Genomic DNA, 25,294 nt, shown 5'->3' on the forward strand with positions numbered 1-25,294 from the left:
ATCATAATAAAAGCACCGATGGAGACCCAGATTCAATCATTCAAATGTTCTTTGTGGAAGGCAGGTGGGTGCCCTGCACTTGGCCGGGCCGCAGACCTACCTGAGACAAGTGAGACCGTGTCTTTCTCCCACGAGACAACAGTGACGTACGCCTCCACCGAGGAGGGGATAATGCACTTGAAGACTGCGACATTGCCTCTCGTGGTTTTCTGGTCCTCCACGCGGACTGTATAGGGCTCCCGTAAAACTGCAAGGGGAGGAGAGCACCGCAGTGAGACATGCAGACGGGCTCAGGATGGCAGCACCTCACTGAGCACATAAATTTTAGCACAAGTAGATCCACAGTACGGTACACATTTCTTGGAAGAAACCTATATTTCATGACTTTTGACACTAGACTGAAAAAAAAAAACCCAAAGCATTCACTCCACTAACAATAAACAACAACGTAAGGATAAGACTATTTCTAAAACGTATGATCTACCCCCAAAAGGCATCTTGAAGTGGGGAGCTGCTTTATAAAAGAGGGAATTTATCATGACAGGGAGCCCATTCTCCCTGCCTCTAAGGAAAAGTTGCAGCAAGAGCTATGTAGTTAAAATTAAGTAAGAATTTTCTCACCGTAAAGAAAAAGAAAAGAAAAAATTTCAATAAAGGCAACCTTTTCTGGGAAGTCTTGAAAATTCTGTGATAAGTAAAATTATTTCTCATAAGTGAAAAATTTTTTATGGCAGTTGCCAAGCAGTTTTGGAAACAATTATTCTGCTTCCCTTTGCTTGGGGAAGGATGCTTCAACAGAGGCTGCCCAAACATTCCCAACAACGGGAACAGCCCAGAAAGATCTCAGAGAGGGCCCCAGATAAGAGGCTGGGTGGAGCTGAAGTTCAACACCTCATCTTCAGGTCCAACTGCCTGGGTTCAGATCCAAACCCTGCCACCTACTAAATGCGTGGCATGCTCTATACAAAGGGGATGGTGATGATGATAACCTCCACCTGTCTACACAGGGTTATGGCAATTGTTAAATCAGTTAATATACTTGTGATGGTGAGGTGCTGGTGTCAACGTGGCCAAATGATGATGCCCACTTGGGCAAGCACTGGCCTGACCAATTGCTGCAAGGATATTCCATGACTGGCTGATAAACCAGAAGGCTGGTGTATTAAATCATCAGTCAGTTGGTTGCATCTGTGACTAATTACATCTGCAATCAACTAAGATGTGTCTTCCATAATGAGATAATCAAAACAGTTGAAGGATTTTAAAGAAGAAGAGAGACTCTTTCACTTCATTCTTCAGCCAGCGAGCCTCTCCCGTGGAGTTCATTCAGACCCTTCATGGGAGCCGCCAGCTTCTCAGCCTTCCCTACAGACTTTGGACTCTTCCATTCCCATGGTTGCATGAGACCCATTTATAAATCCCATGTTTACAGATCTCTCCTGTTGGTTCTATTTCTCTGGAGAACCTGACTAATGCAATATTTAAAGCAATCCAAACAGTATCTGGCAGGAGTAGGCTGGGTATGCAATTGGAATCACTTTACATGGGATGCAATAAGATGAATTGTGCCCCCCCCCCAAAAAAAATACATGTTCAAGTCCTAAACCCTAACCCTATGAGTGTGACCCTGTTGGAAACAGAATCTTTGAGGATGTGATTAATTAAAATGGGCTCTAGTCCAATATGACTGCTGTCCTTGTAAGAAGGGGACAATTGGACATAGATGGATAGACATAGGACTAGAAGGAAGGCCACGTGAAGATGAAGGCAAAGGCAGAAGGAGTTATGCTGTCACAAACCAAAGAATTTGAAGGATTGGTGGTAACCTCCAAAAGCCAGAAGAGAGAAATGGAATGGATTCTTCTCTAGAACCTCAGAGGGTACATGACCCTGCTGACACCCTGATTTCAGACCTCCAGCCTCCAGAACTGAAAGGGTATACATAACCTTTCTTTAAGCTACCAGTTTGTGGTAGATCATTGTAGCAGTTCTAGGAAATTAAGATGTGGCTCCTAAAACAAATACCATACAATGTGTTGGCTGAACAACTGGAATTTATTGACCTGAGGTTTCAGAGGCTAGAAGGTTAGCTTCCTCCCTGGGTCTGTATCTTCTGACTGGCTGACAACCTTTGGGGTTCTTTGGAAATTCTGATATAAGGCAATGCACATGTGACATCTTCTTCTCCTTCCAGATTCCATGGACTCCAACTTCTGACTGCTTCTTGTGACCTCACTCTCTGTGTCCATTTTCCTTTGCTTATATGGCCTTCAGTCATAATTGGATTATGGTCCACTCTCACTCAGTTTGAGCATAACTTACTTAATAATAACATTTTCAAAAGGTCCTATTTACAAATTGGTTCACATCCAGAAGAGTTGATTAATATTAAGAATATGATTTTCTGTGGTACATACTTCCAAGCCACCATACATAGAATCTGGTTATTCTGCCTCATTTGAGCTCTATAAATCTAGGTATAAGTGTTACTTCTCCAGAGCTTACTGTCTTCAAATTTAAAATAAGGTGGTGGGTCAGGAGGGTTTTTAAGGTCTGAGTTCTACGATTTTCTAAGATATCCACAGGACAACTTATCTAATTGGCTTTCTGAAAGAATCAGTCATTGGACAAATATGTACCAAAAAGCTGAACATTAAATTCATTTCAAAAGAAACTAACCCACCGAAAAAGATAATGAATTTGTAAAGGGAAATCACCCAAAAAAGAGATATGAACTTCTCAGAAGGACAAGTTTTTCAGATTTTTTCTGTTATGGGTTGAATTGTGCATCCCAAAAATGTATGCTGCAGTCCTAAACCACAGTACCTGTAAATGTGACCCTATTTGGAAATTGGATCATTAAATGAAATTATTTAAGTTACAATGAGGTTCTACTAGAGTAGGGTGGGTCCTTAATTCAATGTGACTGGTATCTTTATAAGAAGCATCCATTTGTATACAGTCGCAGAGAGAGAGAAGACAGCCATGTGACAGCAAAGGGAGAGAGTGGGGTATGCCACAACCTAAGGAAAGGCAAAGATTGCTGGCCACCAACAGAAGCCAGGAGAGAGGCATGGAACATTCTTCCCTACAGACTTCAGAGGGAGCATGGACCTTCCACCTCTGATTTCAGACTTTTACCCCCCAAAACTGTGAGACAATTAAACTGTTGTTTTAAGTTACCTCTTTTGTGTACTTTGCTATGGCAGCTCTAGGAATCTAAAATGGTTACTAAATCTGTGATATGCTGAGCATTTTAGTAAGAGATTATGCCATTCATATAAGTATTGATAAGAAGATTGTCGCACCACTCATAACATTAAAATTTGATATTTTCTCAACTTGAAGAATTTCCACAGACCAGCTTTTTCCAAGTTTAAGAATCTTCCGAAACTCTCATCACTGTACCCAGTGTACAATATGATGTCTGAGTGGCACACTCTAACAGGAGGTCTGCTACCTAGTAATTCAGGGTACCTCAGCTGACTCAGAAGCATCATCTTTATACATAAGGAGGGAACTGATTTTGTATGGGAAAACTTGTTGATCAATAACCCTGTGTGGGGAGAGGCAAGACCTCCTGTAATTGGCTGGAAACTCACTAATATATGAAAATTTGAATCTGGTGAAGAGCAGAAGATAGAGAAGTGGAGATGAGGATAGAGGAAAGAAGAGAAAGGGAGATGAGACAACATGGTGACGGCCCAAAGAGTGAGTCCTTTATTACAGGGATGGCATAAACAAAGAGCTGTATGATTCCAATTTAAGTCTGTGTGTCCATGTGATATTTGTTTCTAAGCTATAAGTTTACTTGGCCCCCCAAAATTTTCAGCAAACTCTGCTATACACATAGATAGCTCCATCAGGGGATTTTTCATGGAACTCAAGAAATGGGGGTCAAGTTCCATCTCTCAGCCAGGAAAGAACAGAGAAGGAGAAAATGCCCACCATAGGTACAGGAAGTACAATCAGGCAGTAGGCTGGCCAGCTGGTGACACAAGCAGCATATGGGTGATCAACCCATAACTGTCCCAGCATTGGCACCGGAAATCTCACATTGTGGGAAAACCCTCAGTCCTGAGGCCCCTACACACATACCACACCACCCTCTCTCTTGCCTGTCAGGTGGCTCACTAGAGCCAGGACCACCTTGGCAATAACAACTTAAAATTTCCATGGCTTCTACTTCATCCCACTCCTAGGCAGCCCAAAGGAGCCCAGATCTTCCTGAAGCAGGGATACCAATTGGTGTTTGAATACCATCCTGCTAAGAGAGAATGGAGAATGGAAGGGGATTTTCCACTCCCACCCACTCTGCACTCTAGATTACTCATTCCACAAACAGAAAGTATGGATGGAGCCTTTAAAAGTATCATTTTAGCTCTTCTAACAATGCTTGGCATATAGTAGGCACTCAATAAAGATTGGAGAAGGACTAAATAGAAACCCAGAGCCTCTCTTCTGGGAGAACTTCTAAATTTATTATAGAAAATACATGCACCAGTATTTGAATTTATAGTCACTATCTATGGTTTAAATAAAAAGCAACTTCAGTCTTTATAAGAAATCTCCATGTTATTAGTAGAGAAATGTTTATTCTTGAAATCTCCTCATCCCAAGAAGCCAAATGCTACTATCTATTGAGATATACATTTCATGCTACAAGGTAAGTTTCCCAAGGCCACAGTGAGCCTCCTGAGAGACTTGTGAAGATTTGGTCTACATTCTATAATCAACCACTAATTACTAAAATAGACACTGGGCTAGAAACATGAGATATTTGTAAAAACTAAACAGCATTTTAAATTTTATTGGGAATTGTATTAAAATGATACAGCCTTATCTAAATGCTATACTTCATAATTTGGGTTCTCCTCTGAAGCAGGAGAACCAGTGATGGGGTGGGGAAAGCCAGCCAAGGAAAGGAAGCAGCTAATAATCAGCAAAGACATTTCACGTGAAGTTCCAGTCTCCAATGTGGTTGACTGGATCATGCCCCCCAGAAAGACACGATCAAGTCCTAACCTTGGACCTGTAGGCATGAACCCATTGGTAAATGGGATCTTTGAAGATCCTATTTGGATGAAGCCAAATTGAATTAGTATAGGCATCCATATGGTCAGCATCGTTACAAAGAAAAGAAATCTAGACAGAGACACAAATGATTAAGCAGAAGGAGAAGCCAGAGTAAGAAGCCCAAGAATGAGGCAGATTGCCTGTGATGGAGACAGAGATGCGAACCAAAGCACTCCAGGGGTTATCATCAAGCCAGCACTAGAATCTACAGACTTCAGAGGAAACGTGGCCTGCGCTACCTTGATGTTGGACTCCCAGCCTTCACATCTGTGAAATAAATCCCTCTTTTGTAAGCCAATCAGTATGTGATATTTGTCATACACAGCCCAAATAAGATGCTGCCTGATACTGACGGAAGCACTGAAGTATAAACTATATACTTCACAGCTCACCCCACATCTATGGAAAAGGGCTGGGATTTTGTACTACAAAGTGATTCTGTCATTGGCTTGTGAATAACCCCAGAGAGATGTAATTCTCAGGCACTTCTTGCTCTCTTTTTGGGTGGGGCAGCTCCAGTGCCAGGACCCTCTTGGATCAGAGCAGAAGGTAGAATTGTCAATGGACAAGAAGGGACAGAAAGGAGGAGGCCAGGCAGGGCTCAAAGCACAAGGGGGAAGAGGAGGCAGAGGTCCTTGGGTTGGGGAGGGAGTGGGAAGCCAGGCAGGGCTCAGAGTACCAGGAGACTAAGGAGAGGTGGGTAGCTAAGAAACCATTCTGGAGAGGTAGCAGGAGACACGATGCTCCCAGTGCATGTTTCATAGTATCACTGGATGTCATTTGCAAAACACATTCAAAGATAAAACCATTAAGTCCCTCAAGCTGGCAAGTGCATCTGCTCAGCAGGCCCAGGCACAGATCCCTTCTCAGTGCCAGGCCCCATGTGACTGCCATGGTCACACAACATGAAGCTGGCTCTAAATTTCGTTTAGACAGCAATCAGAGGATGGGGGTGGGGTGTGAAGGTGAATGGGAGGAAATTTTAGAGTACTGAGCACTGTTGGTGAAGGCAGGTCTGGGTGGACCCTCTTTCCTGACAGGTTGGATTAAGATTGTTCCTAACCTGTTTTATTCCCAAGTTCAAAGCGATCAAGCAAACAGCTTCCTGTGTATTGGAGCTCTCTGGAAGATTCTGGTGAGGGTTTGGGGCTTGGAGAAGGGTGTATGCCTCGGTCCTGCCCTATTTGGGAAATGGTCTGTCTTGAGGACAGACCTCAGGATGCAAGGTTGTTTTAACAGGAATAGTTTCTGCTCTATTTTATTTTGGAGGTCATTTCTTAATAAATTCAGCAATTGCTTAAGCAATGATTAGTCTGGAGCACCCACCCTATGTCAAACACTGACCCTGGCATTCTGGGGATCTTTACCATCATGAAATGAGTGATTAGCTGAAGAAAGAAAGAAAATTCCAAGAGTGGAACACTAGAAGAAAACTATCAAATGCATAGAACCAAAAGTTCCTGAGAGGAAGGGATACAGGAATTTACAGAAGTATGGAATCCAGGTAGGGGAAGAATGCATTGGAACTGGGCCTTGAAAGGACAGACTTACAAGGCAAAATGAAGAAGAGCAAAAGTGAAAATGAACATGGAATATTCCGGAAACTTTAAGGCACTTTCCTTTGTCCCTCCAACTGCAACACTTCTAAACAGCCAGCATTTGGCTTTATAAGCCTCTATTCCTTCATCTGAAAACAGAAATAATATCTACCTTGTATGATTGTGTCAATTAAAATGGAAATGATTTAAAAGACTAGGCACAATATCTGACACATAACTACTTTATTCACTAGCTTCTTTCTGATGTCTGGCAAGAGTAACCCTCCTGAGCTACCTTAAGCTGAAACAGATTCATTCAAAGACACTAGGAACTCTGCAATCGGAAGCTGGGCCTTGGAAAAGCACCCCAGCTTGCCTGTCTTCAATTCTGCATTATCCTTCCCCACATGGGCTTCCTCTGCTTTTCTGGTCCACATGGACAGGGGCAGGTGCTCAGCCCACAGTTTGCAAGTACCATCAGGAGAAGCTGCCTCCATCTACAAGATCTCAGTTCCAAATCCATAGAGCAGAGGACCCAATGGTCCAGCTTGTTCAACTGCCCTTCCCAGAGCAATCGTCCATGGCCAGGGGTTCATGGCCACGATGGGTGTTGTGGATGCAGAAGACAACTAGGCAAGGGAGCAAGGGCGTTGTTGTGGACTCAGCAGAGAGGTGCAGAGATGCCCTCTGTGGGCAGTGTTCTTAGAGGATGTTATTGTATGAGCCCAAGCATACCCTCTGAAGTACATAGGTCAGCCAAGTGTTATTATTTTGCCTTTTCTTAAAACAGCTCTATTGAGGTATAACTGGCATGCAATAACACATATATCAAGGGTGCAATCTGATAAGTTTTGATATACATTCAAATTTGTGGAGACAACGCCACAATCAACATAGTGACTATATCCATCGTCCCCAAGGGTTTCTGTGTGCCTCTTTGTTCTTCCTTCCCACCCACCCCCACACACTCTCTCTTCCAGGCAACCACTGGTCAGCTTTCCAGTGCTGTAGAGGAGTCTGCATATTTTGCATAAGTGGAATCATATAGTAAGTATTTTTGGTCTGGCTTCTTTCTCTCAGGGTAATTATTTTGAGATTCTTTCCTTGCTATTGTGTCTATCAGTGGTCCAATCCTTTTTATTACTTAAAAAAGTATTCAACTGCCTGGGTAGATCATGACAGGTTTACTCATTCACCTGTTGGTAGGCATTAGGTTATTTCCAGTTTTGGGTTATTACAAATAAAGCTACTATGAACATACATATAAAAGTCTTTGCATAGATACATGCTTTCTTTAATCTAGGGAATGGAATGGATAAATATATGGTAAGTATTATGTTTATCTTTTTAAGAAACTGCCAAATGGTTTTCCAAAGTGGTTACATCATTTTACATTCCCACCTGCAGCATTTGAAGGTCCTGGTTATACCACCTGCTCACCAACACTTGAATTGCTCAGCCTTTTCCACTATAGACATTCTAATAGATATGTAGAGGTATTTCATTGTGATTTTAGTTTGCATTTTTGAAGATTAATGATGTTAAAGCACCTTTACTTATACTCCCTGCCATCATATACCTTCTAAGGTGAAGTGTCTGATCAAACGTTCTACCTTTTTTTAAATAGAGTTCTCTTATTTTTCAGCTTTCAGATTTCATTATATTTCTGGATTAAAATATATATACTTTGCAAATATTTTCTCCCAGGCCATGGCTTGCCTTTTTAGTCTTCTAACAGTGTCCTTAAAAGAGCAGAACTTTTAAATTTTGAAGAATATAACAATTTGTTCTTTTATGGATTGTGCTTTTAGCATCATACAAAAAAATCTTAGTGTAACTCAAGGTTACAGAAAGTTTCTCTTATTTTCCTTTAAGAATTTTTACAGTTTTATATTTAGATATTCAGTTAATTTTTGGATGTAGTACAAAATCTCAATCAAAGCTCTCTTTTTTTGCATATAGACATATAATTTTGTCCAGCATTGTTTGTTAAATAACTGTTCTCTTCCTACTCAATCTCCTTTGCCCTTTTGATGCCCATATATGTCTGAGTCTATTTCTGGAAACTGTTCTGCCCCATTATTTATCTTTGCAATACTTATCTTTAAAATAACACTTATAATTAGGTAGTGTTAGCCCTCCTAAAATATTGTTCTTTTTTCAAGTTTGTTTTGACTATTCTAAGTCCTTTATATTTCCATATGAATTTTAGAATCAACTTGTCAATTTCTATTTTTAAAAAGCCTGCTGAGGTCTTTCATTGGGATTGTATTTGATTTATCATAATTTGGGGGAGAACTGACATCTTAACAATACCAAACCTTTCCAACCCATGATAAAAAGTATATTTCTCCATTTACTTACACCTTATTTACTTTTTCCTGGAATATTTTGTCATTTTCAGTGTACAAGTTTTCCCATTTTTGGTCAAGTTTATCCCCAAGTATTTCTTGTGATGCTGTTATAAATAGTACTTCTGAAAGTTGTTGTCTTTAATTGTTTATTGCTATTATATAGAAACATAATTTATGTGCATGTTTTGATGTTGTATGGGACAATCTTGATGAACTCACTTATTACTTCCAGTAGATTTTTTTTGTAGACTCCATGAGAATTTCTACATATAGATGACTTCATCTATGAATAAAGAGCAGGATCTTATTCTTTGTGCTCAGAAAGCATTGTATTTCTTTAGCTTCCCATATTGCACTGACCAGATATCATGTCTTCTTCTTCATTCTAAGGGAGAAATTATTCAATCTTTCACCATTAAGGAAGATGTTAGCCATGATAGCATTTTTGTAGTTGGTCTTATCAGATTGAGGAACCTCCATTCCTCTCCTAGCTTTCTGAGTTTTTATCATAAGTGGGTGGTGGATTTTGTCAAATGCTTTTTTTTGGAACGGATCACATGGCGTTTTAAATTTAGTAAATTACACTGATCAATTTTCAAATAAGATATCAGCCTACCATTCTTGAGATAAACCCTAACATGCTCATGATGTATTATCTTTTTCTATATATTGTTGGACCCAGTTTGATAAAATTTTTGCATCTTTATTCATTGGTTTGTAGTTTTCTTCTCCTGTTATGTCTCTATCTGGTTTTAGTATCAGGGTAACGCTGACCTCAAAGAATGATCTGGGAAGTATTCTCTCTTCTTCAATTATCTGGAAAAATTTACACGAAGTTTGCATTATTTCTTTCTTAAATGTGTGATAAAATTCAACAGTGAGGCTATTATTGCCTGGGATTTTCCTTTGGGGAAAGCATTCTAACAACAAATTCAGTCTCCTAAATAGATGAAGGGCTATTCAGGTTATCTATTTCTTCTTTGGTAAGTTTTGGTAGTTTATGTCTTTCAAGGAATTTCTCCATTTCTTCTAAGTTGGTGAATTTATTGGCATATACTGGTCTCTAACATCACATTATTATAATTTCAATATCTGTAGAATATGTAATGATAGCACTTCTCATTCTTGGCAAATGGTATTTGTCTCCTCTCATTTTCCTCCTCAGTCTGGTCAGAGATTTATCAATTTCATTAATTTTCTTAAAGAACCAACTTTTGACTTTTTAGATTTTACCTCTTGATTCTCTGTTTTCTAATTTATTGATTTAAGTTCTGACTTTTATTATTTTCTCTTTGTTGACACTTGTGCTGGACTCAGGCTGCTATGTACTTCAAAAAAGCCATGTTCTTTTTCCTAATCCAATCTTGTGGAGCCAGACCCATTGTTTTGGGTAGGACTTTGATTAGATTGTCTCCATGGAGATATGACCCACCCACATTTGGGATCTCTTTTATTAGGTTGTTTTCATTGAGATGTGACCCACCCAATGGTGGAAACTTCTGACTAGGTGATTTCTATGGAGATGTATCTCTGCCCATTAAAATAGGTCTTAATCTGCCTACTGGAGTTTCCTCTTAAAGAGGGAATAATTTTGGAAAAAGCTTCAGAGCTGACACAGAGACATATGGAGATGCAGAAAGAAAATTCCCCTAGGGAAGCTATTTGAAACCAGGAGCCAAATGAGCAGCAGATATAAGCCACATGCCTTCCCAGATCAGCCTTTCTTGAGTCAAGGTATCTTTCTCTGGATGCCTTAGTTTGAACTTTTTAATGGCCTTAGAACTGTAAACTTGTAACTTAATAAAAACTTTTCCTTCATAAAAGCCAGCCCATTTCTCGTATATTACATTTCCTGAACCATTAACAAACTAAAACAGATTTTGGTACAGAGAAGTGGGGTGTTGCAGTTTGCAAATGCTAAACATGTTGGAATGACTTTTTAAATGGATAAGGGGAAGATTCTGGAAAAAATGTGAGATGCTTGAAAGAGAAGGTATAAAATTCTTTGAAGAAACTGTTGGTAGAGATGTGGACTCCGAAGCTACCTCTGATAAAGCCTTAGACAGAAATAATGCATGTATTACTGCAACCTGAAAGGAAGGTGACCTGTGTTTTAATGTGGCAGAGAATTTGACCAAATTGTGTACTGCTGTTGGATGGAAATTGGAATTTAAAATAGTGAGGCAGGGTAATTATCTGAAGAAATTTCCAAACTAAATGTGGAAAATACAACTTGGCTTCTCCTTACAATTTATATATATATATATATATATAATTTATATATATTATAAAATGTAACAGGGAAGAGATAAGCTGAGAACTGAACTTTTGGGTACAATGGAACCAGAAATTGATGTTCTGGAAAATTCTGGGCTCCCAGAAAGCAAGACCCCAGAATATAGTGTCCCACATGAGAATTTAACTAAAGATGAACTAGTCAGCCATGTCAGGACAAGCCAGGATGGGATATGGAGTTATTTGGAAAGGATCTGTGGACCACCTTATTGTCTGATATCTCTGATTCCTGTGTGCTACATGAAAATTAACAAAATTTTTGTGAGATTTGCATAAACAGAATGTCATGGTCAGGTTCATGTGTCAATTTGGCCAGGTGGTGATACCTGTTTGTCTGGTTGGGCAAGTGCTGGCTTGCTATGAGGACATTTCATAGAATTAAATCATGATCACGTTGGCTACAGCCACAACAGATTCCATTTGTAATCAGCCAATGGGAGTGTCTTCTTTAATGAGTGATGCTTAATCTAATCACTGGAAGCCTTTTAAGGAGGATTCAGAAGAGACAGGCTCTCTTCCTGCTTTGGCCAGCAAGCCTCTCCTGTGGAGTTTGTCCAGACCTCCACCAGAATCATCACCTTCACAGCCTGCCCTACAGATTTTGGACTCTATGTTCCCATGGTTACGTGAGACACTGTTATAAATTTTATATTTTATGAATATTTCCTGTTGATTCTGTTTCTCTAGAGAACACTAACTAATACAGCTTGGTACCAGGAGTGGGATTCAAACCCACACAGACACATGTGGTAGTTAGATTCAGGTGTCAACTTGGCCAGGTGAAGGTGCCTAGTTCTATTGCTGTGGACATGAGCCAATGCCATGTGAACCTCATCTGTTGCTGATTATATCTACAGTCAGCTAGGAGGCGTGCCTGCTGCAATGAATGATGTTTGATTTAATTGGCTGGTCTTAAATAAGAGAGCTCAACATAGCACAGCCAAAGCAGCTCAGCATACCTCATCTCAGCACTCACAGCTTAGCCCAGGCCCTTGGAGATGCAGAAAAGAATCACCCCAGGGGAAGTTGCTAGAACCTGGAGGCCCGAAGAGAAGGCCAGTATAGATCTCCCTGTGCCTTCCCGTGTAAGAAAGAACCTCAGTTGAAAGTTAGCTGCCTTTCCTCTGAAGAACTATACATTTTTAACTAAATAAATCCCCTTTTATTAAAGGCCAATCCATCTCTGGTATGTTGCATTCTGGCAGCTTTGTCAGACTAAAACACGAATGACTGCCAGACAGTCTGACTAAAAGGGACAGAAAACAGACAAACTGAAGGAAAAATTACTACAAAGGCAGAACCATGGAAGCCAAGAAATCTTGGGCCAGAAGAATAGATCCACCCATGCACTTGAAGAAGGTAAGTTTGCCCCAAAGGCTGAGGCGGGACCTTCTGCCTCCATATTCAGGAAGAGTTTGGGTGCCCTCGGCCTCAGAGAGGTGGAGCACATTCCTTGGGGATTGGAAAGAGCCTTGCTACCACCCCATTATTCTGAGGGGGTTGCGCATGTACCCACATTATGGCAGAGAGCTGATGTGCTGCCCCGATACATGGAGAGGGTGGAGCCAAGAAAAAGGCTATCTCCCCAAAGTTCCTCAAACCTGCAACCCTCACCCCAGCATTTGGAGAGAACAGCACCTCTGCATAGGCCCTTGAAAAGGGTGGGAATGCCACTTTCTAAAGCTCCAAGGATGAATGACTCTCAGGCTTTGAAATCTAATGGAGTTTGCCCTGCTAATTTTGGAATAATTTGGGTCCAGTGACCCCTGTGTTCCTTCCAAATTATCCATATAGAAATGGGAATATATGTCTGTTCCTTCTTTGTATGTGGGTCACAGATAACTTGTTCTGAGTTTTACACATCCAGAGCCAGAGGAGAACTTTGCCTCAGGATAGACCATATCTGTAACTGACTTTGATGAGATTTTGTACTGTTTCTGAGTTTGTATTGCATTTGTATTGATACTGAAATGATTTAAGGCTTTTGTGATATTGAGATGGAATGAATGTATTTTGTATTTGGAAAGAACATATATTTTGGGGATCCAGAGGGTGGAATTTGCTGGTTTGAGGCTGTTGTGTGCCCCAGAAAAGGTATGTTCCTAATCCAATCTTGTGGAAGCAGACCAACTGTTTAGGGTGGAACACTATAATTAGGTTGTCTCCATGAAGATGTGATCCACCTAAATATGAGTGGGATCTTTTTCATTAGGTTGTTTCCATTGAGATGTGACCCACCCAATGGGGGGAACTTGATACATTCCATGGAGATACATTTCTGCCCATTAAAGATGGGTCTTAATATGCCTACTGGAATCCTTTAAGAGGGAAGCATTTTGGAAAAAGCTTTAGAGCTGACACAGACAGAGACATATGAAGATGGAGAAATAAAACACCCCTAGGGAAAGTATTTGAAACCAGGAACCAAAGGGTCAGCAGACACAAGCCACATGCCTTCCCAAATTGGCCTTTCTTGAGTCAAGGTATCTTTCTTTTGATGCATTAGCTTGGACATTTTAATGGCCTTAGAACTGCAAACTTGTAACTTGATAAATCCCTTCATAAAAGCCAACCCTCTTCTATATACTGCATTTCTGGCAGCATTAACAAACTAAAACAATACTGTTTTTTAATTTGCCCCTCTTTGTAAAGTTTCCTAAGGTAGAAGCTGAGATTACTATTTATGACCTTTCTTCATTTCTAATTTAGGCTTTTAGAGCTATCAATCCTGCCTCTAAGCAATGCTTTAGTGGTGCCCACAAAATTCTTACATAATTGTGCTTTCATTTCCATTCAGTTCAAAATACTTTATTTTCCTTCTGCTTTTTCCTTAACATATGGGTCATTTAGAAGTGTGTTAGTTATTACCCAAATATTTTATCTTGTCAGTGATTTCATATTCAATTCCACTGTGACCAAAGAACATACTTTATTTGACTTGAATCTTTTCAAATTCATTTAAGGCTTATTTCATTACCCAGAATATGGCCTATCTTGGTAAATGCCTGTGGTACCCTGAAGAGACTGTGTATTCTGCTGTTGTTGGATGGAGTGTATTTTAAGTGCCAATTAACTGATAGCATCATTCAAGTCTTCTTTATCCTTGCTTATTTTCAATCTATTTTTATCAATTATTGAGAGAAGAGGTATTGAAATCTCCAAATGTAATTGTTGATCAGTCTGTTTCTTCTTGCAGTTCTATTAGCTTTAGATTTATTAATTTTTTTGAAATTCTGTTATTAGGTTCCTAAACATTATGATTGTCACAGCACTGTGATTAACCCCTTTTTCATTCCTAAATGACCTTCAGTAGCCCTGGTAGTAGTCTTTAATATATACCTTGTCTGATATCAATATAGCTAATCCAGTTTTATTTTTGTTAGATTTATTTGATTTGATTAGCACTGTATATCATTTCTCATCCTTTTGCCTTTCACCCATTTTTGTCTTTATATTCACAGTATGTTTCTTGCAAGAAGTGTTCGAATCCAATCTGACAATCTCTGTCTTTTAATTCAGATGTCTAGACCATTTACATTTAATTTGAGTACTGACACAGTAGATTAAGTCTAGCATCCTACTATTTGGTTTCTATTTTTCCCATCTGATTTTTTGTTTCCTTTCTCCTCTTTTTCTTTTCCCTTATTTTGGCTTGAGTATTATTTAATGATTCCATTTTTCTCCATTGTTGGCTAATTAGCCACAATTCTGTACTTTTTAGTTTTAATGGTGTCTTTATGTTTTATATCATACCTCTTTAACTTACTGCCATCTATAGTAAGGTAATATTATACCCACTTCACATATAGCAAAAGAATGTTAAAATATTATTTTTCTGTGCTTCTTTTCCTGGCTGTAAAGCTACTGTTGCCATAAATTTTACTTCTCAATATATTATAAATCCCAAAATAACTTATTTTTGTTTAAACAGGTATCTTTGAAAGAGACAGAAATAACAAAAGAAAGGTATTTATTTACCCATGTGGTTACCATTTCCATTGCTTTTCCTTCCTTTGCATAAATCTATGATTCCATCCAGCATCATTTTTCTTCTGATTAGGGGCCTAACTTTAGGTTTTGTTTTAGTGCAGGCAGGTTGCTGATGAATTCTTTCAGCTTTTGTGTGTCTGAAGAAAGTCTTTATTTCACCTTTGTTGATGTTGTTATTGATAATTTTTAGCTGGTTGGTCAATAAATGTATTGTCTTTACCTGAAAACTCATCAAGAAAATTGTGGTTTTAGCTCTCAGCAGCCCATCCCTAAACTCTGAGAAAGCTTGCCTTCTTCTGAGCTACTTGATCCTTCTTTTGGGCAAGAGACATTTTGAGACAATCCTCCTCTTTTTAACTTCTTTCTTAAGTTTCTTCTCATAGACTCTTCTCTTATATAGCAGCAAGAGCTTTCTTATACATCTCCTCTATCATGTCTCAAGTTACATTGTTCTCTATGTATTAAGAGACTTGTTTCTTGTAAGCATCTTCATCTGCTTTCATTAGGTAACACACATAATCCACAACATGCAGACCCATGATGTCCATCTGCATTGAATGTTTTGCTCTCTAAATTATGACTAGGGAATCATGCGGTACTGTAAGGGACAAACAACTTCTATCCACGAGCCCCCTTCTGAACCCCCAAAACTTAATTTCCAGTGATAGTTATGGCAAGGCATGCATGCAAATAACAGGTGAAGACACCAGGATGACCATCAACACTTTCCACGTTGTATTCACCTCTGGTGACCTCCACTTGCCTTCACAGATCTTGCCCATGCCAAACTTATGGAGAAGACTGCAGGCCAGCAGTAAGCCAGCAGCAGCATAATTTCCCAGGCCAACCTTCGCACCAAACTTTGGGAGTTCATGAGCTTAAGCTGTGCGGACTGTCACAGCCCCTTCTAGATGGGCACAAGCAATCTGACAAATGATATCTCTGCTAGCTCCACCTACTACCGTCCTGCATTTGGGTGTGTTGTACCTATTTTTATCCTGGATTACCGAGCATTTCTGAGTATAGTAATCAGTTTTACCCTCTTAGCATCTTCTAAATTTTACCTGGAACCTTAATTAGAGGCCTTATTTTTGACTTTAACAAACCCTGTCCTGTGTAACAGAGAACAGTGTCTATGGTTCAACAGAGACCTACAGGTTCAGGAGCACTACAGTGGGGGAAAGCTCACCTTTGTTTTCTGAAGTTACTACTTTTATTTCAGTACTTTCAAGATCTCACTTCATTATTTCCTCACTTGCATTTTTCCTACAAGAAATAGGCTGTCATCCTTACCTCTGCACCTCTATATGTGACATATCTTTATTCCCTGGGTACTTCTAACAAGTTCTCTTTACCATAAATATTGAACAATTTGAGTAACACGTCTTGGTTTTTGTTCTTTATATCTCTTGTGCTTGTGGTTCATTGAACTCACTCCTTGGATGTTTGGTTTATAGTTTTACAAAATTGGGAAATTTGGGCCACAGAAATAGTGGACTAATGCATATATGCATAGATGTTTGAAGTTCTTGGTTTCTCTATAAGTTGTGCTTTGCAAGTTATAAATATGTTTTCATACTGCATATCTAAAATTTTCAACCTATCATGTAAAAGGTATTTACTATATATCTATGTGTTCTAGTTTATAAACTGCCAGAATGCAATATACCAGAAATGGAATGGTTTTTAAAAAGGGGACTTTATTAAGTTGCAAGTTTACAGTTCTAAGGCAGTAAAAATGTTCTAATTAAGGCAAGACTACAAAAATGTTCCATCAAGACACCTAGAGAAAGATACCTTGGTTCAAGAATTATCTCCAGGCTTTCTCTCTCAGCTGGAAAGGTACCTGGCGAGATCTGCTAGCTTTCTCTTCAACAGCTTCCCCAGGGCTCTGTCTGTTCTGTGGGCTCTGTCAGTTCTGGAGGCTTTTGGGGCTCTAAAACTTTTTCCAAAATGGTTCACTCTTAAAGGGCTCTCATAAACAGCCCCACCTTGAATGGGTAGAGACACATCTCCATGGAAACCATCTAATCAAAGGTTGCCACCCACAACTGGGTGGGTCATATCTTCATGGAAACAATCAAGAAGCTCCCACCCAGTGTTACTGAATGAGGATTAAAGAACTTGCTTTTCTGGGTTATACAACAGATTCAAACCAGTACATCATGTTTTCAGGTTTCAGGGTCCCTATAAAATCGTATTTACTTTATTTTAATTATTTGGAGGTATCCATTTTTTATCTCTCTTGATTAAAGCTAATATTTTTCTTTCTTAAGTACATTGTTATGCAGGCCTCGGAATTCATGAACATGTCATGAAAATCAAAATATGCTGGGAAAATGACTGGCTATCAGAATGAGTCATAATGAAATGTTTGATTGCTTACATCAAAGAAATTCTATATAGAAATTTGTAAACATCTCATATTTCGATCAAGTTGTAATATGTTCAACTAGCACCCCCTTACTTGCTGCAGAAATTATTGCAAAGTTCCCTCAGTTATTTTGCATATAAAGCAACAATCTCTTTACCTTGCATTATATCATGCCATTATATCATGCCTGGTCTTTGACAGGCTAGGCTTAAGAAACAAATAAACCCAAAAATGCTGTATGCTGACAGGAGTTTGGGCTGTAAGTCTGGCTTGTTTCTCAGGGTTTTGTTAAATCTATAGACTGTCACAGTCTTTCCCCCGTATCACAATCTTTCCCCCATAACTACAGCCTTAGATGCTTGCATATCTCAGGCAGTTGTCCTGGTTGACTTAGAACAACAGTAACTTAAAAATATACACAGCATGCTATTAAAGAGACTATAACGAATTTCGGGATTTATGCATTGACAACATTTCAGCAACATGGGATAGTCAAAAACGGGAACATAGCTTTTGATTTCATCAGGAATGCAAGAATATTAACCAGGTCTGTTTCAGTATAAACACGTATGCTATGATTTTATTCCAGGTCACTTTTTTTCTACTAGTTTATTCTTGATTCTCCCTTTTTCTTCCCCTCTCCCTCCACTGCTTGTCCTCATGATGGGAATAAAAAGCAAACCCACTGGGTTTGAGACACAAAAGGATCAAGTTGTCAAATGAATAAGGCTGGGATATGGTTTTAGAACTTCCCAGCTTGATAGCACTAACTTCAAGTTTTCGTTCCACCAATGTTGCTGTGAATCTCGTCAAGGAATGCCCTGAAATCTTAAAGAACTCATCAGCAGTGTCATAATGAACTGATGATGGAATTCTCATTGATTCTCAGCTGCAATGGGATTTTAAATACTCATTGTTGTTTCCCCACCCACCCACCTCTGCAGGCACCGAGGGAGAAAAGCCAAAGCAACTCCACTCACCAGCCTTGATGTGGACATCCTGACTTCTAATTTTCCCTGAAGGATTTTCAGCTGTGCAATAGTAAGTATTATCATGGATTAAGGTACTAAAGCTTGAAGGAGGGAAGGGGAAAATTTGGAGAGTGCCGTTGGGGTGGACGTGGCGGATCCCGGGGACATCGTAGATCTCCTCGCCCGTTGCTAGGTACCATCTGAGGGTCACGGGAGGGACGCCTGCGGCGGGACAGGGCACCAGCGTCCCTGTGGTGCTCGCAAATACTACCTCTTGCAGAGATGCATTGACAAAGTAGAGGCTGGAGTGTAGGTCTTCACTGAAAACTACAAGAAAATAACACAAGAACTGGTAAGTAAAACAAACCTTCTAAACTTCTGCACTTCAACCAGCCCAACTGCAGAAGGCATTTTGCAAAATAATCACAAGAAGCTCAACTAATTCTGAATAATTCAAAATTGCTTAAAAGACTATGGATAGAGAGTCCAGTACTGGAAAACAGGAGTGCATCCTAATTTCCTATTTTGTACCCATACTAAGTTATCCTGGATATTAACGTATAATAAATGACTCTATAGGGAGTACATTTCCTGCTCCATCTCCATGGTACCTGTCACCATCAGACTTTTTATCATGTATTTTTTATTCATGGTTGTCTGTCTTCCCCACTAGAATGCCACCTGCATGAAGATAGGGTTCTGATTTGTTCACGCTACTTTCCCAGACCCTAACACCCAGTGGGTGCTCAATAAAGAGAAGTTAAATGAATGAAGGACTAGATGTACTTGATGAGGTCAAACTGCTCGGGGAGTAGGTAGTTCGAGAGCTGTCAATGAAACTAGCCACACGTTTTTAAAATCTTTAAAAGTGATTATAGGTAAACATTTTCAGAAGCACAATTAATTGTATGAAAACAGTGTCACATCAACAATGCCTTCAAACGCACGCACACACACACATAGTAACAATAAAGAAAACTTTGACAAAAATATTACCCATTACAATTCTACCAGACTAAGCCCTTTTCTGCTTTGACTTTCCTTTCTTGTTCTCTAATGGTCTAAATGACAGTGTAGAAGGTCACACATTTGAAAGCCAGTGCCTTCTCAGGTGGTAGCTGACATGTACGTAAAAGGACCACATTTGGTGTGAGATCCAAGGCTCATTTTGGCTGTTGGATGGGAAGGGCAGTATTTTCCAGTTTCTATAGGTGCTATATAGAGCAGAAAGGTTACCAGTGCAAACAACTTTAGGTGGGGTAGCTCAGCAGTACAAATACAGCCACCAGGACCTAGACTCCCACAGGGCACTGAAATGTGTTTGCCTCATAGTCCTATGGGGGAGCTTGCCCTGCTGCGACCAAATGGTATGTAGCCTTCGATTCAGAAAACCAAGAAAATCTACCATCCTAACATCACCAACAAGGCATGGGTGGGCCTGTCCTCTTCCCTTACACAAACGTATCCTAGACGGGCATTGCACAGATTTAATTTTATGTAATTTCAGTAATTATGTTAGAAGCATGTTGGTGTGGCTAAGGAGCATGACGAGTTTCCGGGATTACACCCCCCAGAGGACTCTATGATGAACTGTTATAAAGTTAGGAGTGGCATATGTGGTGAATGATAGCTATGTTGAATGTGCTCACACATTTTTGCCCTACTTCCGGTTAAGCAGTTAAACAATAGCATCAGTTTCAGGCTGCCCTGATAAAGGAAGAATAGGAACAGGAGGCAAAAGATGCATTGGACCAATAATTACATGGATGTCAATATCCTTTACAATCCTTTTCACTCTACCATTCTACGACATTGCACAAGTCAGATACTTCACTTCCCATAGCCATGCTGTGTAGGTGTACTGTACTATATTGTAGCCACACAGTACAGGGCTAATATCACGATGTGTTTCCACATTGCTATATTAGTTTTGGTATATGTCTGCCTTTATTCTATAAAACTGAATCTTAGGGAAGCTATATTAGTGAGATTTAGCACCGTCTAGATACCTTAGTTGAAACATCCATCTGCCATCTATTGATCTCTATGCTGGCAGTGACCAAGGGCCAGTGCTGACTATTGCTGAACTGGGAAGCAGAGGGAATGTCATCCATCAATAGATGCAAACTAACAGTGATGGAGGAAGCCTACATTTTTTATGTAAAGGATCTTATTCAAAGAGAAAAGAGGTGGAGGCTGTTTATCAAGTTGTTGCTGCTTTAAAGTTTTCTCCCCCAACTAAGTTAAATCTTTTATCAGTGCTTCATCTATCAGATTAGGTCAATTATTACCAGCTAAGAAACTGGCTCATATCAAAAGCATCCTCAGTTGTCAAGCACCTCAGCTTTTAACTCTGCCAAAAATGTTCATAGCGACACTATGGTTTTACATTAGAGTTTTCTAAGAAACTGACATGACTTCAAACATAGTGTTAGGAAGGTAAATGAAACGTCATGGCTAATTAATCCACCAAGATCTTCTCCCTCGCCTTCACTTTAGTCTTCTGGATATTGGATTGTGATTAATTCCGAACTAAATAAAATTTTGTCATAGTTGAATTTAGTCCTTGTGTCCTAAAAGCAGCCTTGATAAGAAAAGCAGGTCTTTGAAAATAGGAGTGTATAGGAAATATTCTTTAACTAAACGTATGGTTTCTTATTGTAAAGCACATGCCAAGAATCAGTTTTGAATTTATTTAAATAATAGGAAGAAAAATGAAAAAGAAATGTTTAATCCTAGAAAAGCAACCTATATGGGGGCTTACTGTCACTTCTCCTTATTTTTCAAAAAGTGATTTTACATTAGTCTTTCTACTTCACACCACTGACTTTAATACAAGAAGTCAAACTCATTCTCTAAGATACACATCATATGGCCATAGGCAAAAGAAAACTCAAACTAAATTCCAACAGCGTTTGTTTCTCCTACCTAAGGGGCCATCCATCTTCCTACATGATAGTACCTCATTTTATGGAATGCCCCCTGCACTTTAAATACAGTAACTTTTGCTTCCTCCAGTAGGAGCACAGGAAATCTTAATATGAATTATGTGTGTATGCAAAAGTTCCTTGAAAATAACTCCAGTTTAATAGTATAAAGCTAAAGAAAACATTTGGCACAGTCTTGCTATAGAATTCAGGGTATAAAATCCTGGAGTATGAACCCTGAGGGAGCAAAAGGAAGGGGCTTTAGAGGATTGCTCCTTCAATTACAGGCTTCTCTATATTTTATATCATTATAGCAGATGGTTAACCAAGGCTCCAGTGACAAATATAAAGAAGAATGTTACACTAAAAAGAGAAAGAAGTCAATATTGCTCTCCTTAAAATTTAAGTATGTCCTGTTGAAAAGAAGACGGGGGAAAACGTAAGAGTAGGCAGTGGCACTATCATCCCTTCTGGCAACAGTATAAATTTAACACCTACTATGTGGCCAGGCCTGGGCAAGTACCCAGGGAGGCAGATTTGCCTAAGTCATGGACCTGTTCTCAGGAACTCTGGTTTAAAAGATGCTGTGGTCATATAAGGAGATTGATTATATTTCTATTTGCTGAGTGTTGCGACAGCATGGGGCACAAAATGCTAAAGAGCATAAGTGATAGGAACCCAATGTGGGGAAGATGGGAGAAGCTTTCCAGTGGACAAAAGGAAAGAAAACTTCAAGGGGGAGGTATAGAAAATTTAAGGACACTGAGTTGTCAAAGTCAGGAAAAAAGGGAAAAGACACTGGCTAACTTCAGTACAGAACCCGAATTACATACAATTTGGAAAGAGAGCTTGAGGTTCTTCATGGTTATCTAGCCCATAAATATTTATTCATCACCTAAAAAGTAGCTGGCACTGCACTAAGGTCTGGGAACTCATAGATCAAGGCATGCACGGCTGCTGACCTCAAGAAGCTTATGCATCAGAAGCTGTATTATAAAGTCCAGATTCTAAGGCATGCCAGATATCATGCTAAAAAGCATGTGCTGAACCTGCAGGTAATAGGGAGTCCCACTCATAGGAATATGCCCAAAAGAAGTGAAAACACGTGCATGCAAAAACTTGAACACACATGTTTATAGCAGCATTATTCATAATAGCAAAGAAGTAGACAGTCAAATGTTCATCAGTGGATGATCAGATGAATAAAACGTTGCATTTATACAATACAAATAAATACTATTTAGCCATAAAGAGGAATGAAGTACTGGTGCATGCTACAACATGAATGAACCCTGAAAACACTACGCTAAGTGAAAGAAAGTAGTTGTCATCATAAAAACCACATATTATATAATTCTGTTTATATGAAATATCCAGAATGGGGAAATCTGTTAAGACAGAACATATATCAGAGGTTCTTTGGGACTGGGGAAGGGCTGGGGAGATGAAGGGTGAAAGCTAGATTTCAGGGTTTTTCTTTTTATATATATGTCAGTGTCTTAAATTCTAAATATTAAATGGTAACATAAATACCACTTGGTTAGCTATCAAAACTATGAACGTTCTCAAAATATCCAGTAGAAAGTTTAAAAATAACCTATGTTACTGAACCTCTTCAAGTTTTGATCTCAGGAAAATATAAAGATGCAAATGTTTTTATAATTAACATATGAAAATCTTAACCAGAAAAATGGATATCTTAGTTCGCTTATTCATAGACATATTTAAATAAAATATCTAAATAATCATTGTAAACCTGTTATTTGTACATGTTTCATAAACCAGTTTAAAGTTAAAGCAAGCCAGGAAACAATCTATAGATGCAGATATCAGAGTTTCTTAAATTCTAAATATTAAACACTATTTTAAATACCATTTGATTAGCTATCAAAATTGTGTACCTTCTCAAAATATCACGTAGAAAGTTATTACAAATATCAACTTTGCTGTAGTAATGACCTATGCTGCTAAACATTTTCAAGATTACTTCAGGAATCTATTTTATCTATTATTACTGTAACTGCCTCTGATTTTCATTTATAAAATCTCTATATTCTTTTCTCTCTCTCTCATTTTATCCTTTAAGTTACTCTTGCTAATACTCTTCAGTTCTGTACCCTTCCCCAGGCCTCCCTCTCTGCCTTTTGAGCTCCCTTTAATATTTCTTGTAGAGCAGGTCTCTTAATAGCAAATTTCGCAGCCATTGTTTATCTGTGAAGATTTTCTCTTCCCCTCAATTTTGCAGGACAACTTAGCAGGATAAAGAATTCTTGGCTGGAGGTCTTTCTCATTCAAAGTCTTAAATATATCTTACCACTGCCTTCTTACTTCCATGGTGTTTGCTGTGTAGTCTGAGCTCACCTCATATGTTTTCCCTTGTGTGTAATAATAAATCGTTTTTCTCTTGCTGCTTTCATGACTTTTTACTTCTCTTCAATATTTAACATTCTGATAAGTATATGTCTTGGAGTAAATCTATTTGGAATTATTCTATTTGGGATTCACAGGGCTTGTTTGGTTTAGATGTTTATGTCTTTTATAAGGGTTAAGAAGTTTTTCCCCATTATATCTTTAACTACCCTTCCTATCTGTTTTCTATTCTCCTTCTGGGACACCAGTAATTCTTACATTTTTATGCTTCATGGTGTCTCTCATTTCCCTGAGATCAAGCTGCATTTTTTCCCATATTTCTTGTCATTTGGTCTTTTGAACATTCAAGTTGAACTGTACTGTCTTCTAATTCACATACTCTTTTTTCTGCCTCTTGAAGTCGACTGTTATGGGTCTCTAATATACTTTTAATTTGGTCAACAATTCTTTCATCTCTGCGATATCTGATATTTTTCTATTTATTATTTCAAATTCTCCTTTATGCTCCTCCAGTGTCTTCTTGATTTCCTTTATGTCGTTATGAACAACCTTAATTAGTTATTCCAAGTTCTGTGGCCCTTCGGGTAATTTAATTTTGTCATTTAGCTGAGTCATATATGTCTGGATTTTCACATGCTTTATGATCTTCAGTTGTAGATGGGGCATTTTAATGTCTTAATAAGGTTATTTTGCCAATTTATTTCCTTCCCTGTCTAAGATTTTAATCTAGTTGTATTGGCCGTGAAGATCCCCTTTTGGATTTGGTATGTCAGTCCTTCCCCTTGAAACCAAGTCTCTAATGTCAAGGGGGGACTGCAATTCTGCTTAGGGCTTTGAGTGAGAGCAAGGCAGAAAGGTAGTTTGTCAGACTGCACTTTCTACTTTTTCCCAGAAAATGGTGCTCTTGAGTCTTCTTGTCCCGGTAAGCCCACCTATCCCTGACTGCAGGTGCAATGTCTAATGGCCAGTCACCATGTTCAGCTTGGCTGGCTTCCTCAGCCTCATCTTTTTATGTGCACACACCTATGGTCTTTGGGCCTCCTTGGGAGAAGGGGGAGGTATCAGGAGCCAAACAAGTCTCTTTCACAGGTTGGACCAGCACCACTCTATGTCTCCCCTTCTTCCCTGGGGCAGAGCCCCCCTGGTCTTTGCCAGAAAATCCAGGTGCCCACAGCAGGTGTGCCACAGGGGCCAGGAGGAGGCACCATACCTCGACTAAGTGGAGTCTGTGCACACGAAAAGCACATCTATTATCTTCCAAGTTCACCACAGGAGCTCCCAGCTGTGGAGCCAAAGAGAAGACCTCCCCAGGCAGCTGCGGGGTAGGCGGAGTCATGCCGAGTGTATTCACCCTGTTCCTACAGTCCCGATTTCTCTGGTCTTTCTCTGAGGGCTTCCC

General features: G+C 39.3%; 1 protein-coding gene and 1 pseudogene across 1 annotated transcript in view; both read right to left on the bottom strand.

Moving 5' to 3' along the window:
* The window catches only part of DSCAM (DS cell adhesion molecule), a 696,179-nt gene extending 677,259 nt beyond the window's left edge, over positions 1-18,920 (bottom strand). Inside the window, exons 1-2 of the mRNA XM_077118949.1 lie at positions 18,608-18,920; positions 101-247 (exon numbers count right to left, since the gene is read on the bottom strand). The gene's annotated coding sequence lies outside the window, so the exon portion shown is untranslated. The remainder of the gene's footprint in view (positions 1-100; positions 248-18,607) is intronic.
* On the bottom strand, positions 15,523-25,231 carry LOC143647740 (large ribosomal subunit protein uL18-like; annotated as a pseudogene).
* Positions 25,232-25,294: the final 63 nt, after the last annotated feature.

Source organism: Tamandua tetradactyla, chromosome 10 (assembly GCF_023851605.1).
Source record: "Tamandua tetradactyla isolate mTamTet1 chromosome 10, mTamTet1.pri, whole genome shotgun sequence".
NCBI classification, from domain to species: domain Eukaryota; kingdom Metazoa; phylum Chordata; class Mammalia; order Pilosa; family Myrmecophagidae; genus Tamandua; species Tamandua tetradactyla.